The sequence below is a fragment of the Castor canadensis genome, chromosome 2, assembly GCF_047511655.1.
Source record: "Castor canadensis chromosome 2, mCasCan1.hap1v2, whole genome shotgun sequence".
NCBI lineage: Eukaryota > Metazoa > Chordata > Mammalia > Rodentia > Castoridae > Castor > Castor canadensis.
Genome location: NC_133387.1, coordinates 74128522 through 74151722, shown reverse-complemented (window position 1 = coordinate 74151722; position 23201 = coordinate 74128522). Strand labels below are relative to the sequence as shown.

Sequence of the window (23201 nt, the reverse complement as noted above, 5' to 3'; positions counted from 1 at the left end):
GAGGGATCTGAAAAAGTATACATCTCTAATCATCAGGGAAATACAAATCAAAATAGCAATTTGATGTCACTTTTCACTGTTAAGAAAACTATTCTATTATCAAAAAGAGTGAATTTTAGGAATAGTGTTTTGAGTCAGTCCCAGTTTTCAGTAAGACTGTTATCATAGCTATTAGATTTTGTGTCTCTAATAAATTAGTCATATCATAGACATACACAAAACTTACACAATGAAACACAAAACAATTATAACAATTTCGAGTGCACTCTTGGACATAAGACAAAAAATGTTTAAGCTGACTTTAAGATATTCTACAACCTCTATTACACAACATTGAACATAAAATTTCTGTGAAGAGAACCTGCTCCTTACTTACTTGTTGGCCCATTTCTCTCTTGATGTTTCTCCATATCCTTGAACTGAAACTAAAAAAAAAAAGATAAGAAATGAGAAATATTGACAGAAGAAAGTGGTTCACACCTATAATCCCGACCACTCAGGAAGCAGAGGATGGCAAATCACAGTTCAAGGCTAACCTGGGTAAAGTTAGCAGGAGACCCCATCCAAAAAAGAAAAAAAAAAAAAACACAAACAAACTAAAAGCAAATGGGCTGAGTGCATAGCTCAAGTTGTAGAGTGCTTGCCTGTGAAGCTTGAAGCCCTAAGTACAATCCCTAGTACTGCAAAAACAATAAATAAATGTGTGACAGAGAGCCAGAGAGGATGAGAAAAAGAAGGGGAAGGAGGAGGAGATGGAAGAAGGAGAGAGGGGAAGGAAAGAAGGAATGAAGGCGGGAAGGAGGGAAGGAGGGAGAGAGGGAGGGAAATCTTGGCAAGGATGTAGACAAAGGGGAAATTTCTGTACACTGTCATTGGGAATGTAAATTTATATATTAATTATAGAAAACAATATGACTCCTCAAAAATTAAAAATAGGAATACCTTATGATCCACAAATCTCACTACTGGATATATATCCAAAGGACGTAAGTTTAGTATATTGAAGAGATGAACTTGTGTTCATTGCAGCATTATTCACAATAGCCAAGCTGTAAGAGTGACAAAAGTGACTGCTGACAGGTGAATGAATAAAGAAATTGTGCTTTATTTATAAAACTGCCTGCTATTAACCCTTTGAAAAGGAAGGAAAAATCTGTCATTCATGACAACCTGGATGGAAACAGAAGGCAGTACACTGAGTAAAATAATAAAGACACAGAAAATTACTGCATGATTTCACAAGGAGAATATAAATACGTGGATTTCATAAAAACAGAGAGTAGATTACCAGATGTTAAGGGTTTGAGTGAGAAGGAAAAGATGGGATGTTGGTCAAAAGTTATAAAGTATCCCTTACTTAAGATGAGTACCTTTCAGTGATCCAGGATACATCATGAAGACTGCATTTAGTAATACCGAAGTGTACGCTTCAGATTTTCTATGAGAATAGACCTTAAGTATTCTCACTATCACAAAAGAACTCTCAGGAAACAGATATATTAAAAAAATAATAATCAAGAAAAATGGAAAACTAGATAGCCAAAAATAATTCTGTAAACATTCTGTTAATAGGCATTGACTTTCCTATCTTAGAAGTACATAACAGTCATGTCCCATGTTTTAACTTTTCAATGGGTGAATTGTGTGTTTCTATGAAATATTAGACCTATACTATTCCAAATAATGCCAGAAAATAACATTATTTTCTCCTAACAGATAATTATCTTGATCTTGAACTGTGTCTTTTAATAATACCAAAAAGGTACTTGGCCAGAAGACTGGTAGGAAGCAAGAGTATTTGTTGCCTGTTTCATAAACATTGAAGTAAGGAACAGTACAAAGCACATGGTTGTCTCTTGCTGGTGCTTTGTGTAGGCAAAAGCTTAATTTCACTAGGAAAGCAATTTTTTGTGTAAGAAAAATCAAAGCAGTTCTCAGCTCTACTGTTAAAAAGTACTTGCAAGTTCTACCCCTCATAGACTCAAATATGCTGAAAACTGCGTAGGAAGTTTAGTATGAATACAGAAAGGAGAATCCTCTTCATCTTCACAGCAATGTAAGTCTCAGTGGATCTAGAGTAAGGATAATTTAATTGTTCTATGGGGTCACAGATATTATAGAATGGCCCATATGAGAACTAGGAATTCTTCCACAGAACTATTAGGTATTATTGGCTTTCTGACTTTCTGATTACATGGATTTTTTTAAAATATTTTTTCAAAGTTATGTCTGTTTTAATATTTTACATATAGTGAGTAATATTGATTCCTAATAAAATACAAGATAAAATCACAAATGTTCTCTTTGAACAATATTATTGAAGAGAGTGGGGTTTTGTGACCTGGAAATGTAAAACATTTTTGGCTGGACTCATGCCCCAGTGTCTGCTCTTGTCACTCCAACAACTGTATAATTTACTCTCGGAGACTGGGAGTGAAGGAGGAAGGTAGATGTTGGGGTAACAGAATAGATACACACCATTACTCTGAGATTCTGATGATAAGGACAGATCATCTCCTGGTATTTACTTACTCCTAAACTGCTTACCACTTTAAAACCTAGAGTCACTTTATTTCTTTTTCAGATATTTTCAAAATTTAATCAACTCAATGACTACTAATCTTTTGATTTCAAGATTTAGGTCAATTTTAGTTTTGGGGGGCTTCTCAAGAAAAAATGTTAAAATTTGGCAGTCTTTTTAACAATGAACAGCATTCTACATGCTTGATAAGCAAGTGAAAGAAAAATTGAAGAACATCTTGTCAGTAAATCAAGTGAATTACATGAATTTTAATTTGCCAGAAATGGCTGATTTTCTAGATTATAGCAATTATTTGTGATGCCTATTCTAATCATAATTTGGTACCCAAAAGATTTCACACACACTTTATTTTGGCTAAATTAGGACTGTTTTGTACAAACTTCATGCCTATGTTGCACAGTGGACTCTCTCTGTAACTTTTTCCTTCAATAACTTCTGAAGTCTTCGTTTACACAAAGCAAATGCTGAGGAACAGATAGAAAAATTACAACATGTAACTGGAAATCAGGCTATTTTTTACTATGTGTTGTAAAGGGCGAGGAGACGTGATATTTGTCCTTCTTGGGAAAGGAGGATATTATAAAGAGAAAGAAACTAAAGGCAGAAAAACATGCCCACTTTAGAGTTGTTCTCGATGACAATACATGATAAATGATATTTACAAGAGTATATGGTTTGTGTTGTAATGTAAACATTTTCTACTATTTCTCATGGTAACAAATGAATTGAAGTCAAGTCTTGCCATTTAAGGCATATTTCTTTTTATGATACTTTTAATTTTGTTTTTTCTTTTTGAGCTCACCAAATTAAATTTGCATAAGTAAATAGAGAACATTCAGTGGGTTAAGAAAAAATGCTACAGGTAAATTTAGAAGAGTATCTTTTTAAAACAATGAGTGGAAATTTATCACTGTGATTCAATTAAAACACAGAAATTGAATTATGAAGCTGATTTGACATTCAATGCTGCTGACCTCTTCCTGATCATTTCTGAATAACATAATAGGCTATATTTAGCCTTGTTCCTCTAAACAATAGCTGATAAGGGCCTCAGAAACATATTCAATTTCATCATTAAATCTTTTACTCCAAAATATGATTAGAATTGATTCATCAACCTTACAAATCAACTAATCTTAAAGACTCAGTTCATAGAATTTTTCTATATGATTTATAAAGTCATTCTGGCGATTTTCATGGGACAATCAATATTCATTTAACTTTGAGTAACCATATATTCTTTGCTAATCTAAGAAGATGCATGATTCCTTAAAATAACAATGCTGTGTTATGCTATGCCAATGTCAAGCTTTAACATTTATTTGGTGAATCCAGAGGGAAAGTTAGGTGTCAAATTATATAATTTAACAGCAGATTGACTTTCTGTTTTAAGACTTAAACAAAGGAAAATCAAGGAAACAAATAATTCTACTTCTCTGAAAAGTATCCAATAATGGGTATTGGGGAAGACAAAAATAACAATTTGAAAATAACTAGATTTTATTGAAACACTCTGTTTGTTAGAACATTATTTAAGATAACTAACTTAGAAAAATTTCTTAAGATTGATAACTAATTCAGAATCTATAAAAATGACTCTACTGGTGCCAGCAGTCAGAGGTGAAACTGGATATTTAGCTGCAGAAAAAATAAATTTATGTTTGTCCTGGTTTGGAAGCTTATAATACAGCTATCTATATTTCTATTAATTATATAATTTTGCTTCCTGAAGCTGATTAGTTCAATGTAAATGTCCTCATTATTTTTCATCAAAGTTTTTAAATTTCTTTTTTAGTCAGTGTTGCATACCACTTATATCAGGTTGAACACAATACATCAAATATAATTTCTTTAGGAAAACAAATTAGTTTTCTTCTTTCTTTTGATTTGTATTGAAGTTATTATGCAATGCCATCTTTGCTGCTTTTCTCTTTGCTTTCCAATATGCAGAAAGAATATTTTTGTGATTCTATTCAATGTCTACTGCTGACAATTACAGATAATTTCAAAATTTGTTTCATTTGACATTCAAAAATATCTTTAGCTTTACTATTTTCTTCTGAGTGTCTAAAATTTATTATTTTAGGAAGAAAGTTCTCTGTAATTTTTCTTTTATAAGACAGTTTTATTGCAAAATATTTCACCTATAAATGCAAGGGCACAAAATAAAATGTATGACCTAATAAATTTTCATAAAGAGAACAAAAGCCTTTCAATCACCATCAATATCAAGAAACAATATATTGCATAGCTCCTTTATAGAGTATAAGCTCATCAGTAAATACACATTCCAAAATACCATTCTTTATTTACATTTTATATACATTTTATATACATGTGCACACTTTGTGTCTGACTTCTTTTACTCAAACTTTTATGAGTAGAAATGTTACTTAACATAGCTATGATAGATTTATTTGAATTGCTTCATTGTATTTTTACATAAATATACTATACCATAAATTCTTAATCCACTAGCCCATTGATGAACATTGAAATTATTTCCAATATTTGATTAATATAAATAATGATGTATTAAATATTCTTATCTTGTTGTAAAGCATGCATTTCTGTTACTCATGACTATAAGTGTTCTGGGTCATAAGAATGCATATATTCAACTCAGTGATAAGACCAAAAGAATTTTGCAATATGATTGTGCAATTTGTACTCCTATCAATAATAACAGAGCAGTTACATTTGTGTCAAATGTTTGACAATATCTGCTATTGCTAGTGTATTAATTTAGCCAATCAGGTGTTCCAATTGTGTTATGTCATTGTATCCTCTTATTTCCCTGATAACTATTGTTAAATATCTTTCCATATATTTATTGCCTATGTTGATGTCCTCATTCATGAGGTGCTTGATGGAGTCCTTTGCCATTTTTCTATTAATTAATCTTTTTTTCCTAGTAATATGTAGGTGATCGTTATATATTCTCAACAGAAATCCTTTGTTGTGTATACATTTTCACAATTGTTCACTTTCTCTGTTGTCTGTCTTTTCATTGTTTTAATGATATCTACTGTGAGCCAAAGCTGTTGTTTTAACAATATGTAATTCATCAATCATTTCTTTTAGATTAGTGCTTTTAGTTTCATGTTGTGGAACTCTTTCCCTACATTAAGCTTCTAAAGATTGTTTCTTATATTATCTTGAAAAAGGCTTACTGCATTTTCTTTCACAGTATCATCAACAATCTTGCTGTGATTAAATTTTCTGTGGTATGAAGACAACACAGCTGGTAGAGTAACTTAAGTGGTAGAGTGCCTGTCTAGCAAACATGAAACTGAGTTCAAACCCCAGTACTGATCAATAAAGGAAGAAATTGTGTTTGATTTTTTTCTATAGGGATATTTCAACTCCATGGCAATATATGTTGAAAATACCATCATTTCCTCAATAATCAGCAATAATATCTTTGTCATAAATCACAGGTAATTAAATCTGTGGTGTGTTTTGAAATTCTAGTTCCAATTGTGTATTATTTTAACCACTATAATTATTAAAAGTCTTGATAACTGGTAGACCAAGGCATTTTGTCCAAAGGGTGTTTTACACTTTTTACAATGAATCTACAATACTTGCATTAAAAGTTATGCATTACACAATTGAAAATAAACTGTTTTTGAGTGAGATGGACAAACCAGAAATCTCAAGTGATAATCAAGAGAGGTAAAAAAGAAATGAAAGTGTGAGAACAAGTCATTTTCACTGGTTGAATATTTAATATTGACAACATGGCAATACTTTACAAAGTAATCCAACAATTCATTTGCAATCTGTAAAAAAACTGTAGATGTGTGTTTCATAGAAGTCAGCACACTTGTTATGATATATAGAAGTACAAATGACATAACATTTGTATATAACAATTGGATATCTCCATGTGGACCCTACCTCAAACTATATACAGAAATTGAATCAAAATGGATCAGTGATTTAAATAAAAATTAAAACCACAAAATTCTTCAAAGAGAAAAAATAGTAAATTATCATGACCTTGTATTAGGAAATGGTTTCTTAGATATGACAATAAAAGCATGGTGTTAAACAAAAATTATATTGACCTTTACTAAAATTAAAAACTATTGTGCTTTAAAGTATATGGTCAAAAAAGTGAAAAGGCAATCTATGGAATGGGAGAAAGTATTTAATTCATATATCTGATAGGATCTTATATCCAGAGTATATAAAGAAGAACTCTATAACTTAGCAATAAAAATACAAATAACTCAAATTAAAATAGCCAAAGAATTTTAAAAGATAGTTTTCTCTGGCAGTTCAACAAATAGCCAGTAAGCACAAGAAAGGCAGGGCAGCATTATTTTCCATTAAGAAACTGCAAAGAAGACTGGGAAATGGAGGGGATGAAGGAGAATGGTGGAGGGGGTAAATTCAGCTCTGATACATTGTAGGAACTTTTGTAAATGTCACAATGCACCCCAGTACAATAATAAAAAATAAAAATAATTTTTTAAAAGACAGCAATTAATAGTGCTGACAGAGATCTTAAAGTCAGCAACTACTGTTGGTGGAATTGTAAAACAGTTCGGCCACTGTCAAAAATAGATTAGGGATTCCTCAAAATGTGAAATAGTTACCATATGATGTGAGGAGTCCAATCTTAGGTGTTCAGGAGAAATAAAAATGCATACTCACATAAATCTTCTATGCAAAATACAGAAATATTGATACCTGCTACAATATGAAAATATTATGTTTATGATGTCAGACACGAATGGCCACATATTGTGTGATTTCATTTTTATGAAATGTCCACGGTTGGCAAATCCATAGAGATGTAAAGTAGATTAATAATCACCAGGGCTGGAAGGAGGAGGAAATGGCAAATAACTGCTAATGGGTCTGGGTTCTTATTGGGATAATGAAAATGTTCTAAACTGTGATACTTGTGATGATCGTAAACTGTTTGAACATAATGAAATCAATGATTATACACTTGAAAGGGATGAATTTTTATGTAAACTATATAACAAAAATTTTTTGGAAGTGCAATTCTTAGGAGGGTGAACAAATGTGGGCTTTTGTATTTTACTGATTTACTTCACATTCTAGATCCCACCTCTTATAAATTAACATTGGCTAGTTTATTGATATACTTAACCTTTAGTTTATTTGTAAAATTGATATAAGGTCTCCAGGAGAAGGTAGAGTTTAAATGAACCCTTCTCTTTTCTCAAACTATCTTGAATAACAGATTCACCTCTAACAATTGCTAAAGTACAGGTTTCTAGGCCTCTGCTCTTAGAGTCTGACACAGTAGGTTTGAGCAAAGATCACAATTTGCTATATAAAAAAATGTGTCTTCTGTAATTTTCAGACAAAGCTTAGGGAAACCGTAGCCTAGAGCTTTGCCAAATAGGTGCCCAATGTATAGTTTTTCCTTTACCTTCTCCTGTGTCTGCACCCTTTAAGAGAATATATGTGTGTGCTTTTAATGTATGATTGTATATACGTTTTCCTACACTCAAAGCTTCTGTGGATGGCATGCATTAGGTAATTCAGAAATTTTGAGGATTAAAATGGATAGACAATTGGCCACTCTCCTTATCAATTGATAAGGAGATATGTTAAAATGTCTGAGTAGATTTTGAACATCAAGGATAATGCCAAACATATGTATAATCTTTTTCCTATGTCAACATACCTGTGATAAAGTTTAATGTACAAATTAAGCACAGTAATAGATTACCAATAACAAGCAATAAAACACAATAAGTGTAACATATTGTAATAAAATTGCCAGTATCACTACTCTTGTACTTCATGGTCATTATTAAGTAAAATAAGGGTTATCTGAACACAAGCATTATGGAATCAAGGCAGTTGAACTGATAATTGAGATTATTACTAGGTCACTAATGGTTAGGTTATGTATATGGAATGGATACATTGAATAAGGGAGATTCATGTCCCAGGAAGAACAGAGTAGAAGCATGTGAGATTTCACCACTATTCAATACAGTATTCAACTTAAAAATTATGAATTGTTTATTGCTGGAAGTTTCTAACTAATATTTTAAGAACAAAATTGACTGCAGGTAACTAAAACTATGGATAACTTAGCAAATTTGACTGATTTTTTTAGATTCCACAAAATGGAATCCAATGTAGATCAACACTAGAAAGGCAACTGTGCCTGACCACTGGCACCTACTGCCTTTTAAAGATATTAAACCACTCTACAAACAGTTCACAGCATTCTCAATCTACAGATCAAATCTGTCTTCTTTCTCAATAATATAGTAAGGTGGCCAGTCTGTATATAATAGATGATGCGTTATTGAGTGGAGGAGGTGTTATAAATCTGGTATGTGTGAACAAATGTGGCTATATACATTTCTCTACCTATAGCATTATCTATATCACTCACTCTCATTAACACCAAATTTATTAAATTCATTTCTATATTATAAAAATGTGGAGTCAAATATAAATAGACTGGAATAAACATCTCTGATTACTGAAATCAACACATTTCCTCTATTAAATATGCTTTCTCTAAGGAATATCTTCTTACAGAGCAAGAAAATTATTCCCCATTTCTTTTAGCTTTGCATTTCAAGAAGTAGTCTGTCTTTTCTGAAGGATGATGTCTATCAAAAACAGTATTTGTCTCACGAAAAGAACAAATAAGTAATATTTTCAAGTAGATTATGGGCAATCTTACAGAGAGAAATATGCAGTGTTCTTTTTTGAAATTCATTAACATATTATATCTTTTAATTAAATAAACAGAAGAGTCTGGATGCATAAATCAGCTATTAATTAACATTTAGCAATCATCTCTTCTATGACTTGCTAAGTTTCCACCATTTGGTTAAGTAACATAGTGTCTTTTGTTTTCATCCCACCTTCCTCCAAAATGTCTAGGGCTTTATGATGGTCACTTGAAAACATTGCACCTAAACTGTGTGGAAACCTGAAATTTAGAAACAATGTAGAATGAAGACAAGTGGATTGCATGGTATATATTTTCTTTTTCTTCTTCTGAAGATCTTCTGATAACTTCAATACTTTTGCCAAATTTCAGTGATTCGCACCACTATTTTCCTTCCCAACTTAGCAGAAAATCAGTGTTTGTAATAAGGGAACTCAGAAGACAGGCAGTCTCCTATTCTGATGGAAAAATATTAAATTAAAATTTTCATTATTTATCAAATATATTTGTATATATTATGTGTACAAATGCATACATGCTAGTTTAACTTTTTACTTGATATTTAAATAGCATTCACCTTTGTGTTCAGTTCTGTGTTTACTCAACAACATCTACAACCACAATCAAGATTCAAAATGAATCTATCACTGCTCATTACACTGGTATGCTGCCTCTTTAAAAAAAAAAAAAACCCTCTCTTCACCCAGCCCCTGGCAACCACTAATTTGTTTTCTAGTCCTATAATTTTGCCTTTTCCATAATATGGAATAAAGTATACAGTCTTTGACTCTGGCTTCTTTCACCTACCATAATCCAGTTGAGATTCATCCATGTCATAGCACGCATCTGCAGATAAGTCTTTTGTTCATTGAGTAGTATGCACTGAGTAGAATACACTACAATCTGTTCATCACTTTATATCTTTTGAGGAACATTGGAGTTCTTTCTAGTTTTTGGCAATTGAAATAAAGCTAGTATAAATATAATTGTACCAGTTTTTGTGTGAACCAATGATGTTTTTTCTCTTGGGTAAATACCTAGGAGTGGGAATGCTGTGTCATATGTTTAATTTCATTAAAAAGTATGAAATTTAAAAGAAAGTACTTTCTTTTAAATTGCTATACCATGTTACATACAAACTAGAAGTGTATGAAAGCTCCCCTTGTTCCTTACACATGGCAACATTTGCTACTCTCAGTTTTCCTTATTTTACTACAATAGGTACAGAGCTGTTTCATTGTGGGTTTTTTGTTTACCTAAGGACTAATGGTATTGTTTTCATATGTTTGCCACGTGTGAATCTTCTTTACTGAAGAATCAACTCATGGCAATTGCTCGTATTTTTTGGGTTGTTTCCTAACCTGTTGAGTTTTGAGAGTTCTTTATATATTCTGGATACAAGATTTTTTTAATATCTGATCTTCAAATGTTCTCACTCAACCTATGGCTAATATTTTTATTCTCTTAATAGTACCTTTCACCCAGAAAAAAAATCATTGTTTTATGTATTTCAATATATTAAGTATTTTCTTCTATGAATCATTTCTAAGGAACATTTGACCCAAATTCTATGTTTTCTATGAATTTTATAGTTTTAGATTTTACATTCAAATGATCCATTTTAAGCTAAATTTGTATAATATATGAGGTATGGCTTATGTTGTATTTTATCAATTAAGAATTTCCAGCGAGCACATAGTTAAATATTTCAAATATACATAGAGGTAGGAAGAAATATGTAATTCTCATTCTCAAATCTAGATTTATCACATCTTATACTCATGCAATAATTGTTTCAGAAACTTTATTCACTAAATAAAGATTTTACAAATTAAATTGAAGAAACAGTTTAGATGTGGAATGCCCCACAAAGGCCCATGTGCTGTAACCTACTGGGAGTTGGTGGAACTTTTAAGAGAGGGGACCTACTGGAAGGTCTTAGATCATTAGGGCATGCCTTTAAAAGGGATTATGGGTAGTCTGGAATAGTCTCTGTTCTCTCTCTCTCTTTCTCTCCCTCTCTCCCTTTCATCTCTTCTTTTCAGCCACAATTACATAAGCTAGTTGCTCCATCTCACATTACCCACCATGACTCACTGCCTCTCCATAGGACTTAAAGCAGTAGGGCCAAGAAACCCCCCAAAATGTAATTCCAAAATAAACCTTTTCTCTTATTAGGTTGATTTATCTCAGGTATTTGTTATAGTAAAGGATGGCTGACCAACATTCTTGTGCACACTATTTTCCCTTTCCAATCCTATTCTCTGAGAAGTAATTCCTCATGTATGATCTTTTTAATGCATTGTTGAATTTGGTTTGCATGTATTTTATTGAAAATTTTTATGTCTATGTTCATCAAATAAATTTTTTATAATTTTTTTTGTTGTGCCTTTATACAGTTTTAGTATCAGGGTGACCCTAGCTTCATAGAATGAGTTTTATAGTGTTCTTTTCCTCTCTACTTCATGGAATAGTTTTAGGAGCATTGGTTCTGATTCTTCTTTGTTAAGAGATTATTACTGCTTCAAACTTGTTGCTTGTTATAAGTCTATTGGAGTGGTTTATATCCTTCAAAAGCCAATTTGGCTTTGCAACTGACCTCAGTTGGATAGAAATAGAAATAGAAATTTATTCAATTCTTCTAGATTTTCTAGTTTATAAAGAATGCAGTTTTTGAAATATTCTACTTTTCCTATAGATTTCATTATTATTAGTTTTGATAACCACTTTTTCATCTTTAATTTTATTGATTTATTTGCCCTACTTATTTTTGGTTAGTTTGACTAAGGGTTTGTCAATCTTACTTATCTTTTCAAGGAGCTAACTTTTGTTTTGTTGTTTATTTGTACTTTTTTAGTCTACATTTCATTAATTTCTGCCTTAATCTTTATTATTTCTTTCCAAGTACTGACTTTGGGTTTGGCTTGTCCCTGTTTTTCTGTGATGGAGATGCATCATTCAGTTACTTTACTTGAGGTCTCACATTTTTTGACGTTGGTGCTAGTAACCATATATTATTCTCTAAGCACTGCCTTTACTGCATCCCAAAGTTTCTGGTAAGTTATGTTTTCATTTTCATTAGACTCTAGTCACTTTCTGATTTCCCCCCTTATTTCTTCAATGACCCACTGGTCATTCCTCAATGTTTTATTCAGTGTCTATGTGGTTGAACATTTTCTGTAGTTTCTTTTGATACTGATTTTTAGTTTAAGTCTATTGTTTTCTGAAAGAATCTTGGGGGTTATTGTGATTTTCATAGATATGTTAAGACTTGACTTATGTCCTAAAATATGATCTGTTATGGAGAAAGTTCCATGGGCTACTGGAAAGAATGTGTATTTTTCAGTAAGTGGTTGAGATATTCTGTATATGTCTGTTAAGTTCATTTGGCCTATCATGAAGATTATTTCTGAGGTTTTTTTTTTTTAATTCCATCTCTGGATTACTTATCTATTGGCGAGAATGGAATATTGAAGTCTTCCATATTATTGTGCCAGGTTCCATCAGTCTTGTAAGTTCAGAAGTATTTGTTTAATGAAAATGGGTGTGCCTACATTTGGTGCATATATGTTAACAACTGTTATATCCTCTTGACGTGTTGTTCTCTTTTCTGAGTTGAACTGATCTTTGTCTCCTTTGATTAATCTTACTTTTAAGTTGTTTTATCAGATATGAGTATAGATATCCTGCCTGTTTTCTGGATTCCTTTGCTTGAAAAATCTTCTTTCCATTCTTTTATCCTAAACCTATGTTTGTCTTGCAGGAAACAAATGATCAGGCCTTAGTTTTTAATCCAATATGCCATTCTGTGGCTTTGTAGTTGAAGAATTGAGACTATTAATATTCACTGTAATACTGAAAGGAAAGTAGTATTTCCTGTAATTTTGTTTTCAAGATGCTTACTTCTTTCTTATTCCTCCTTTGCTAAGCTGCTCACTTAGTGGGGTTTATTCTTTCCTATAATTTCCCTGGTAGCACTTGTCTCCCTCTTCTATGTGTAGGATTCTTTTAAGCATATTCTGCAGTGCTGTTTTGTGGTCATGAATTCTTTTAGCTGTTATTTATCATGTAAGGTTTTTGTTTCTCTAATTATGAAGGATAATTTCACTGAATACAATAATATAGACTGTTTTCTTTCAGAGCTCCTTCCATGGCCTCCTTGCATTTGGAGTTTGTATTCAGAAATCTACTGTTGTTCTGATGGCTTTGCCTTTATATGTGACTTGGTGCTTCTTTTAATATTATTTTTCTGTATATTTAGTGTTTTAATTATAATATTTGAGAATATTCCTTATCTTTCCTAGTTGATGTTCCCAAAGCATCTTTCTTGAGATTAGGGAAGCTTTATGTTATTATTTTATTGAATAAGTTATCTGTTCCTTCAGTTTGTATCTCTTCTTCTTCTTAATACCCATGATTTATAGGTTTGACCTTTTCATGGTGTCCCTGAGGTCTTATACACTCCATTCATTCTTTCTTAGGAATTTTCATTGTGTTCGACTAATTGATCCAATTCCTCTACTTTATCTTTAATTCCTGATACTCTATTTTCAACTTGTTTTGTTACATAGGCTTTAAATTGAATGTTTTATTTGGGATATTGAGTTTTTCATTTCCAAGACTTCAATTTGATTTTTTCAAGATTTCTATACTTTTGTTGAATTCTTCTTTCATATCCTGCAGTCTTCTTTATTTCATTCAGCTGGTTGTTTGAATTCTCTTTGAGCTCAGTTAGCTGTTTATTTGTACCTCTTTAAATTTGATCAACTGATTAAAATCTCCTATGTAATTTCATTAATAATTCTTGTCATTTTTTAAAAGTATTGTTGGAATTCCTTCTTCTTTGCTATCATTTAAGTCCTTATTGTGAAGTTTGGGTTCTTTGTTATTTTCTTTTATTTTTTCTGTTTATTGTCATTACCTGGGGCTGAACTCAGGGTCAAGTGTTAATTTCCTAGAGAGGTGCACTACCACTTGAGCCATGTCCTGTCTTTTTTGCTATATTTGAGATAGGGTCTTCTTGCGTACCACACAAGCTCATCCTAGAAACCTAACTGGGGGTGACAGAGGTGCAGGAAAGACATATGATAGACAGACAGACAGAAAGTGGGGTCAGGTGTGTCAGGTGCTTGGGTGGAGACGTGCAACCCTCATTGCTTCTTATCTCTATCTTTATTCTTTAAGGCCTTACTCCTTGCAGTTCTTTTTTTTTAAATTCATTTATTCACATGTGCATACATTGTTTGGGTCATTTCTCCCCCTGTTCCCCTCTCCCACCTAATCCCCTCCCTCACTTCCAGGCAGAACCTGTTCTGCCCTTATCTCTAATTTTGTTAAAGAGAAGACATAAGCATAATAAGGAAGACAAAGCATTTTTGCTAGTTGAGTTAAGGATACCTATACAGAAAGATCTCTAGCATTGTTTTCATGTACAAATGTGTTACAACCCAAGTTGATTCATCTCTAACTGATCTTTACACTGGTTCCTGCTCCCCCTCTCTTGTTAACCTCTGCTGATTTGAGGTTTCTGTGTTAGTTCCTCTGGAGTGGGGACATTAAATGCTTTCATGTTTTGGGTTTTCTACCTATTCCCATATCTCCTGTATGTGCTCTCTCCTTGTCATGTGATCCAAGTCCAATCACATTGCTGCATTTGCCCTAGATCTAATGTCCACATATGAGGGAGAACATACGGTTTTTGGTTTTCTGAGCCTGGCTAACCTCGCTCAGAATGATGTTCTCCAGTTCCATCCATTTACCTGCAAATGATAAGATTTTATTCTTCTTCATTGCTGAGTAAAATTCCATTGTGTACAAATACCACATTTTCTTGATCTATTCGTCAGTAGTGGGGCATCTTGGTTGTTTCCATAACTTGGCTATTGTGAATAGCATTGCAATAAACATGGGTGTGCAGGTGCCTCTGGAGTAACCTGTGTTGCATTCCTTTGGGTATATCCCCAGGAGTGGGATTGCTGGATCATATAGCAGGTCTATGTTTAGATTTTTAAGAAGCCTCCAAATTTTTTTCCAGAGTGGTTACACCAGCTTGCATTCCCACCAGCAGTGTACAAGGGTTGTTTTTGCCTACATCCTCACCAACACATGTTGTTGGTGGTGGTTTTGATGATGGCTATTCTAACAGGGGTGAGGTGGAATCTTAGTGTGGTTTTGATTTACATATCCTTTATGGCTAGAGATGGTGAGCATTTTTTCATGTGTTTTTTTTGGCCATTTGAATTTCTTCTTTTGAGAAAGTTCTGTTTAGTTCAGTTGCCCATTTCTTAATTGGTTAATTGATTTTAGGAGAGTTTAGTTTCTTAAGTTCCCTATATATTCTGCTTATCAGTCCTTTGTCTGATATGGAGCTGGCAAATATTTTCTCCCATTCGGTGAGTGGCCTCTTCAGTTTGGACACCATTTATTTTGTTGTGCAGAAGCTTTTTAGTTTTATGAAGTCCCATTTGTCCACCCTTTCTCTCAGTTGCTGAACTGCTGGGGTTCTATTGAGGAAGTCCTTGCCTATACCTATTACTTCCAGAGTAATTCCTGCTCCTTCCTATACTAACTACAGAGTTTTGGGTCTGATATTAAGGTCCTTGATCCATTTTGAGTTGATACTAGTACAGGGTGTTAAACATGGATCTAGTTTCAGTTTTTTGCAGATGGATAATCACTTTTCCCAGCAACATTTGTTGAAGAGGCTGTCTTTTCTCCATTGTATATTTTTAGCACCTTTGTCAAAAATAAGGTGAGCATATAGTTGTGTGGATTCATATCCAGGTCCTCTGTTCTGTTCCACTGGTCTTCATGTCTGTTTTTGTGCCAGTACCATGCTGTTTTTATTGCTATTGCTTTGTAATATAGTTTGAAGTCAGGTATTGTGATACCTCCAGCATTGCTCTTTTTGCTGAATATTGCCTTGCTATTTGCAGTCTCTTGTGTTTCCAAATTAACTTTAGGGTAGATTTTTTAATCTCTGTGATGAATGTCATTGGGATTTCTTTAAAAGCTTGCTTCTAAAGTCTTCTTTAAAAACTTGCTTAAAACCTCTTTCCTGAGACTTGCACTGTCCCATGTTTTCTCTGAGCTTATAGCTTAATTGCTCATAAAGTCTTTTGCCCCCAGGCTTTCAGTTTTTCTTTAGAATTCTCTCTTTAGCTTTCTTAAAGCCTCATTGCTCAGACTTGCAAAGTCTCAGTCTTCTATCTTGCATTGTCCCATGTTCTCTTTGGCTTTTCTTTAGGTCCTAAAGCCTGTTATAGTTCTTTCTTTGGCTTTGCTTTCCTAAGGCCTATGTTACAGTTCTAGGTGCAGACTTTCTATCAACACCTCATTAGCCATTCTTTTCCCTTCAGTAATTCTTTTCCCTTCCAACTGTCAAGAAAAGGAAGGGAGAAAAGCATAGCTAAAAAAGAAAATGAGTTAGTACAAAATTACCCAAATCAGATATACAAAACATCAATACAATCAATATAAAAAATGAATTTAAAAAGTGACAAAAACAAATTAAAATTGAAAACATCAGAGTTTTCTATTGCTTTTTATTTCCTCTGGCTTTTTTTTTCTTAGAGTCCAAGTCTTTCTGACCCAAAGATGACAGTCTAGTCAGGGACTTGACTCTGCAACATGATCCTTTTCTACTGTGTTAGTGTATAGTTGGGGTAGAGACTCTCTGGATATCTGAATATGATCTCAAGTGTAGACTTCTAGAATCTGGGCCTACTAAACCTGTAGCTTCTCCTTCTCCCAAGTCCCACCAACTGTTGTAGTCTGTGCCTGTGCAGTCCTTTCCCAGGTAGGAGGCTGCCGTGCTGTGGTTCCCCTCCCACTACTTAAGTGCATGCTACTGCAATTTCTTAGGTGGAGCTGTGGCTGGGAGCAGCCCCACATGACCTGTTGGCTTTATCTTATATCTTAGCTGGGGGTTGTATTTAGGTTGACCCACTACCTGCTGTTCTCTTTATTGATTTCTCTGCCACCTCAGAATCCATGCATGCACAAGCCACTGCTTCAGTACCTGTGGATCTCAATGGGTCTGCATTGCCCATGGTTACCACCATTACCTGCTGTCTTATGGGATGTTGATGGAATCACAACTGCTTTGCAGCCAGCACTATTTCTTTGAAGTTCTGCAGGGAAGTAGATGTGAGAGTAACTGTTAAATAAGGTGTGTCTGCCAGGAAGAATGCCATGTGATGTCAATCCATCACCATCTTGCTATTGTCCCTTGTAATTACTTTTTAAATCTATTTTTAATCAATGTAATTACAAAATACTGTTTGGATATACCTTAAAATTCTATGCACTATCAGAAATTTTCATTTGTTTTGATAATGCTGATATATGCTACACCTACTTCCTTGATTTTACTGATTATATTTGGATATATGTCCCCATAGGCTCAAGTATTGAAGACTTGGCACCCAATGCAGCAATGTTCAGAGGTGGGACTTTTGGGAAACATTGGATCATAAGATTTCTGACCTTATTTATAGAGTAATCCATTGATGGTTTCAAAATTTGATGGAAACAAGAGGTAGGACCTAGTTAAAGGGAGTTAGTTCCTGGGGACATGGCCTTAGGGACTATATCTTGCTCTCTTTGATTCCTGGCTACCATAAAATAAGTAACCTCTTCTGCCACATGCTCCCATCACCAGGACATTCTGCCTCATTTCAGGCCCAAAGTAATGGAGCCAACTACCCATGGGTTGAAACTTCTGAGACTTTGCACCAAAATAAACCTTACCTCTATTAAGTTATTTTCCACAAGTACAGTGGGTCCTGAGTATCAACTGCCATATGGTTCCAAGGAGACTGCCATTGCGTAAAAAACTGAGAATGATCAGGAGGAATAGAATTCAATGGTGTATGTGATTCAATTTTTCCATAATTCTGCCCAACTTCCTCTAAAAACATGTGGCCTTTCCACAAATCTAAAATTTTTACTTTATCTCTTCAGCACATGGTGCATTCTTTTGGCTTAGGAAGATTACTAAAACTTTTACTTTGCTTTTTGGCCACCACTTACTTCTACGAGGCATGTTTCACAAAATTAAAGGCAGGAAAAGAGCAGATAACACAATGATTTAAACATAACTGATAACCACATGGGCCTCACTAAGAGCTTCTCTGCATCAACTGATCTGTGTAATGTGCACAGTGACTAACTTTTGCTGTTGAAATTTTTTTGATTTTTTTAATTTATTATTTTTGACTATGTGATCAAAACCACATGTAACAAATTCATTAAGAAGACAGTCTTACTTTATTTTGTAGCATTGATTGTAAAAGTGACTAACACACTATTGTATCATAATTTAATTACCCATTATTTTATGGGCAGATATTTATTTATGTTGTTTGCAATTTTTGCTAGGAAGTAATTAAGCAAATATTGGTTTTGTGCATGACTTGTGCACATGTATAAAATTTTATCTAGGTTATGTACTGGAAAGTGAAAATTCTCAGTTGTGGAGTATTGAAAATGTTAAATTTTATTTGACATTCACAAATAACTTTCAGAAATAGATGAAACAATTTGCCATTTCACTGCAAGGGTGTCAGAGTTCTTATTACACCTAGTAATGATAGGCAATATTATACTTTAGGTGAGAAAATATGTTTCATGGACATGGAACCAGTAAACATATATCCTAGTGTTTTTTATTCTCTATGAAATTAATGTTAATATATTTTGCTCACTTATCTATTGAAGTGTTAGTTTTTTAATATCTTTATTTTTTATATTCAATATATTAATCATTTTACTATTATATGTTCTTGAAAAGGTATTCTAAAATTTGGTGAATTGTCTTAACACTTTAATGGTAATTTGTGGTAACAAACTATTATAACATAATCCAATGTATCAATATTGTACATGATTTTATGTTTCTCTTAACTTGATGCCATGAACATAATTTTTGACATTTTTTTTCTAAAGGTATTAATCATTTCAAATTTAGTTCTTAATCTATTGTAAATGAACTAGTTATTGTGTGTGAACTCTGAAATAGTTATCCAATTTTCATTTTTCTACATGAACAATCAGTTGCCTGATAGTACTTATTTCACAATAAATCCCTTCTCTCCTCATTCATAATATTTTCTCTGACATGTTTCTAAATGTGCATGGATCTGATTTGGGATTTTCCATTATGTTCTATTTATCTATTTGTCGGCCCATATGTCAATATATCAAAATCACTCCACTTTAAAATATGTCTTGAAATTTGGAAAAGGATGTTTTCCCGTTTATCTTCTTCCTTTAATATTGTCAACAAGAGGGTGGAACAGGTTCTGCCAGGAAGCCGGTGGGGGGATGGAGGGAGGTAGCCCAAACAAAATATACACATGTATTAAAAAAAGATTTAAAAATATGCAAGGGATGGAGGACGGAAGAAATTCATTAAATATATTGTGAGCAAAAAAATTTTTTTGAGCATTTTTTAAGTTTCTTGAGAAGGTCAATTGGGATTTGATTTATAGGACATATTGTTGAGTTTTTAATCCAAGATGCTGCTTTTTATTTACATTTTCCTTTATCCTTTAATAGGGCTTAGTAATTAATTATAAATCATTCCTGTCACTAGAACAAGTAATAAAAACATGTATGTATAAGTTAGGATTTGGCTCACAATCATTTATTAATCAATTGGACAGTAATATATTTGGCAAACGTGCCAATTATTGAGCTTATGAATGACAGTTTCCAATTCACCCATCCATCCTCTTCTGTGGAGACACAGTGAAACACTGAAAACCATGTTTCTTTTTTGGCACTTAATTCTCTATTTGGCTCTGCCAGTGGAGAATACTACGAAAAACCCAGAAATGTGGTTGAGGAAAGAAAAGTATGTTTCTTTTCTATTCCTGCCTTATTTACTGTTTTTATTATTTATTTCTCAATCAAGGGTTTGACACCTCGGGACAGCTTACCCTTATCAGTGGTAGTACTTGGTTCCAATTTTCAGTTTTCCAACAATTTTCTACCCTTCTCATTGCCCTTTGCAGAGACCTTAGCCCTATTTTATTGGGTCCCTTCCCTGAATTCAGGGAGTACCATCAGCAACAGAGCAGCATCCTTCTCAAAGCCTAGTCATGCAACACCCTTGCTCATACTTTTAAATTGAACAACAAAAAAAGCACTTTTTTTGTTGTGATAGCTGCTTTCTGCTATTGCAACCTCAGTAATATCACAGCGATTCTTAATTGCATTTTTACTTGTGACGTTTGCTGAATCCAACATGATATAGAAAATAAAGACAGTTTTGTGAGTTCCTTTCCAATTCTTACAAGTATTATTTCTAAATGGAAAAAAATCATCTTTACCATGCTTTAGACATTAGCGCAAACACATTATTTCTCATCATTTTTCGTTTATGAATCTTTTGGTTTATTTGGTAAAGAGGATTTCCTTTCTAGTTTGCAAAATTTTCTTTCCCTGTTTTATATAATGAATACCTATTGACTTTTTTGAATAGATGATTAATTTTTGGTATTCAGTTGGTTGATTTATCTTTCCTAATTTATCCTTATATTATGAAATGAATAATAGATAACCTCTACTCTAAATTTCATGCCTCTACTCATATGTCAATATCATAATGTTTTCATTACTCTACTTGAAACTATATCTTTATATTTAATATAATATGCTTCCCCCATCTTGTTTTAAAATTGTGCTATTTCTTTAAAACTGTAAATTATGCTCTAACTTACAACTACTTCCAACAACTTATAACTTATAACTACTCTCAACTTTGTTGAGTTGAGAATGTTAGCAGGTTTTGTCTTTTTATGCATCTGAGGGTATAACTTCCAAGAGGGTATAACTTCCAAGATCCACTTTTGTATCATTCTACCAGATTTAATATGTGGCATCTCTGTATTTTATTTCTAAAACCTGTAATGACCCTGTAATTATTCATTGTTCACAAATGAATCAGGACTTAATTTTAGGTTCTCAAGAAATTTCATTTTATTCCATTTGTTTTTATGTATTTTGCTCTTTTTTAAGTAGTGATTTTTAATTTAATTATATTGAGATTTGTTCACATTGACATTGCATTCATTTTCTATCAAATTATTGAACTAGTTGAACACTCTATAACTTGTTAGGTTAATTATCCATGTATCTGTAACACTAGTGTAACCACACTGAAACATTGATACTTCAATAGAAAAATGGGTAGTGGTAAAAAATGAGTTAGTAGAATTCTAGCTAAATTGAGTACTGTGTGTCATTTGAAGAAATCTAAATAATTTGCACACAGTGAGCAAATCTTCAAATTCTTTAAAAAGCTAATCACTCACTTCATACCTCAAACCATCTTCGGAACAAATGCTACTAACAAATTTAAACGCTGTCTTCAAGGAGACTCACAATTACATGAAGCACACATCTTAGTTCACAATTGAGTGTTTATAAGTTTTCATTCTCTGTACTTGTTAATGACACAGAATGTACACATATGAAGCAACTAAAATAGATGACCACTCCTATTATAAAGTTCTCCTCCAAGAAATGCATATGTTATAAAATGACTCCTGCCTTATGTCACAAAAGCTTTTTGTCCACAAAAACTAAGGTGTATTTTTTTGGCTCTTTATACTTTGTAGTGCTGATCAAATTGAGCATTCTTGACACCCAAGAATTAATACCAAAGCTTTCATGAAACAATAATCATATTCCATTTTTCCTAAAGGTAGAATATTTCTTATGACTAGGAGTCTATACAAAGAAAAGACTGCATTGACAAGTGTTTCTGACAGCTGCTCAGTTCTCCCAGCCTGTACATACATAGAAGAGCATGAGACATCCACTGTAATAGATTAATTCCATCTCTTAGTGCCTAAACCTAAGCAGGTTCATAAAGTCAGCCACTTGGCTTTCTTACTTTTCAACCAGCTCTGGATTAGGGTATTGAGGTTTTTCATTTCTGCCTCTTGAAATCAGAGAATAGAAACTGCCTATCTCATTATCCAGTCACTGTGTAGAAATAGGAAAAACTCAAACATAATCAATTTTTGTATCTTTTTGTAGCCTATGTTAAAGTTTAGGAATTAATCATACATTAGCCAGTTTCTTGTTATTAGTGTTCAGATGCCATTTTACTGGCTACATGTGTTCCCACTATCAGGGTATTATTTTCCACACAACACAACCTGCTCTGGGCATTGCAGTGTACTACTTATCTTTCACTAACATCACTGGTACTTGCTTTTCTTCAATAATACTTACATGTCCTAACAGTAATATCCTCACATATAACAGATAGAAATAACACAAACTGTCAAACACATATTTAGGATAATGTCTATCATGACAGATTTATTCAATTTCAGTTGCTTCTGTTTTATCCCTGAGGATAAAAGAGAATATTATTGAAAGGTTGTCCATGTGTATTAATCCAAAAAACATACATTTTACTGGAAATTTATATTAGATTCCCAAGGCAACATGGAAATGTAGAGATAAGTCTGAATAGGTCTGAACTGATACATCTGGCCTCATGGAGAGGTGTCTCTGACAATGATAAAATCTAATGAACTTGGCCAAAGCTGGACAGAGGGCTGGATGAAAACTTTGCACACTTGCATTATAAAATGTAGTGGATTTATTTTTAAAAAACAGTTTTGAAACTGACATTAGAAGACATGCTCTTTTCCTTGAAGAGAAGCAAACAAAATTGCTCATTTATTTAACAAATAAATATAGTCACTTGAGTAACACTTGAGCGACAGAGAATTTTTATTGGCTTTTAAACAGTAGGGCATAATAGAGGGAAGGGAATGAAATGAGAATAGACAAATCTAAGATTCTTGACATATTATATGATGCCCTTTGACTTAGTTCTCACCTCTCATTTAGGTCCGTCTCTGCAACAAAGCTCATCATGCATTTTTGCAAGGTTTCAAAACACCTACGGAAGATAAATAGAATAATTAAAACTAAATACAATAA

The 23201-nt window shown here is 33.1% G+C and overlaps 1 long non-coding RNA gene across 1 annotated transcript in view; it reads right to left on the bottom strand.

Annotated features, from left to right (window-relative positions):
* Window positions 1-374: 374 nt before the first annotated feature.
* The window catches only part of LOC141417347 (uncharacterized), a 203905-nt gene continuing 181078 nt past the window's right edge, over window positions 375-23201 (bottom strand). The window contains exons 2-3 of the long non-coding RNA XR_012441875.1: window positions 23098-23160; window positions 375-425 (exon numbers count right to left, since the gene is read on the bottom strand). This is a non-coding gene — a long non-coding RNA (uncharacterized lncRNA). The remainder of the gene's footprint in view (window positions 426-23097; window positions 23161-23201) is intronic.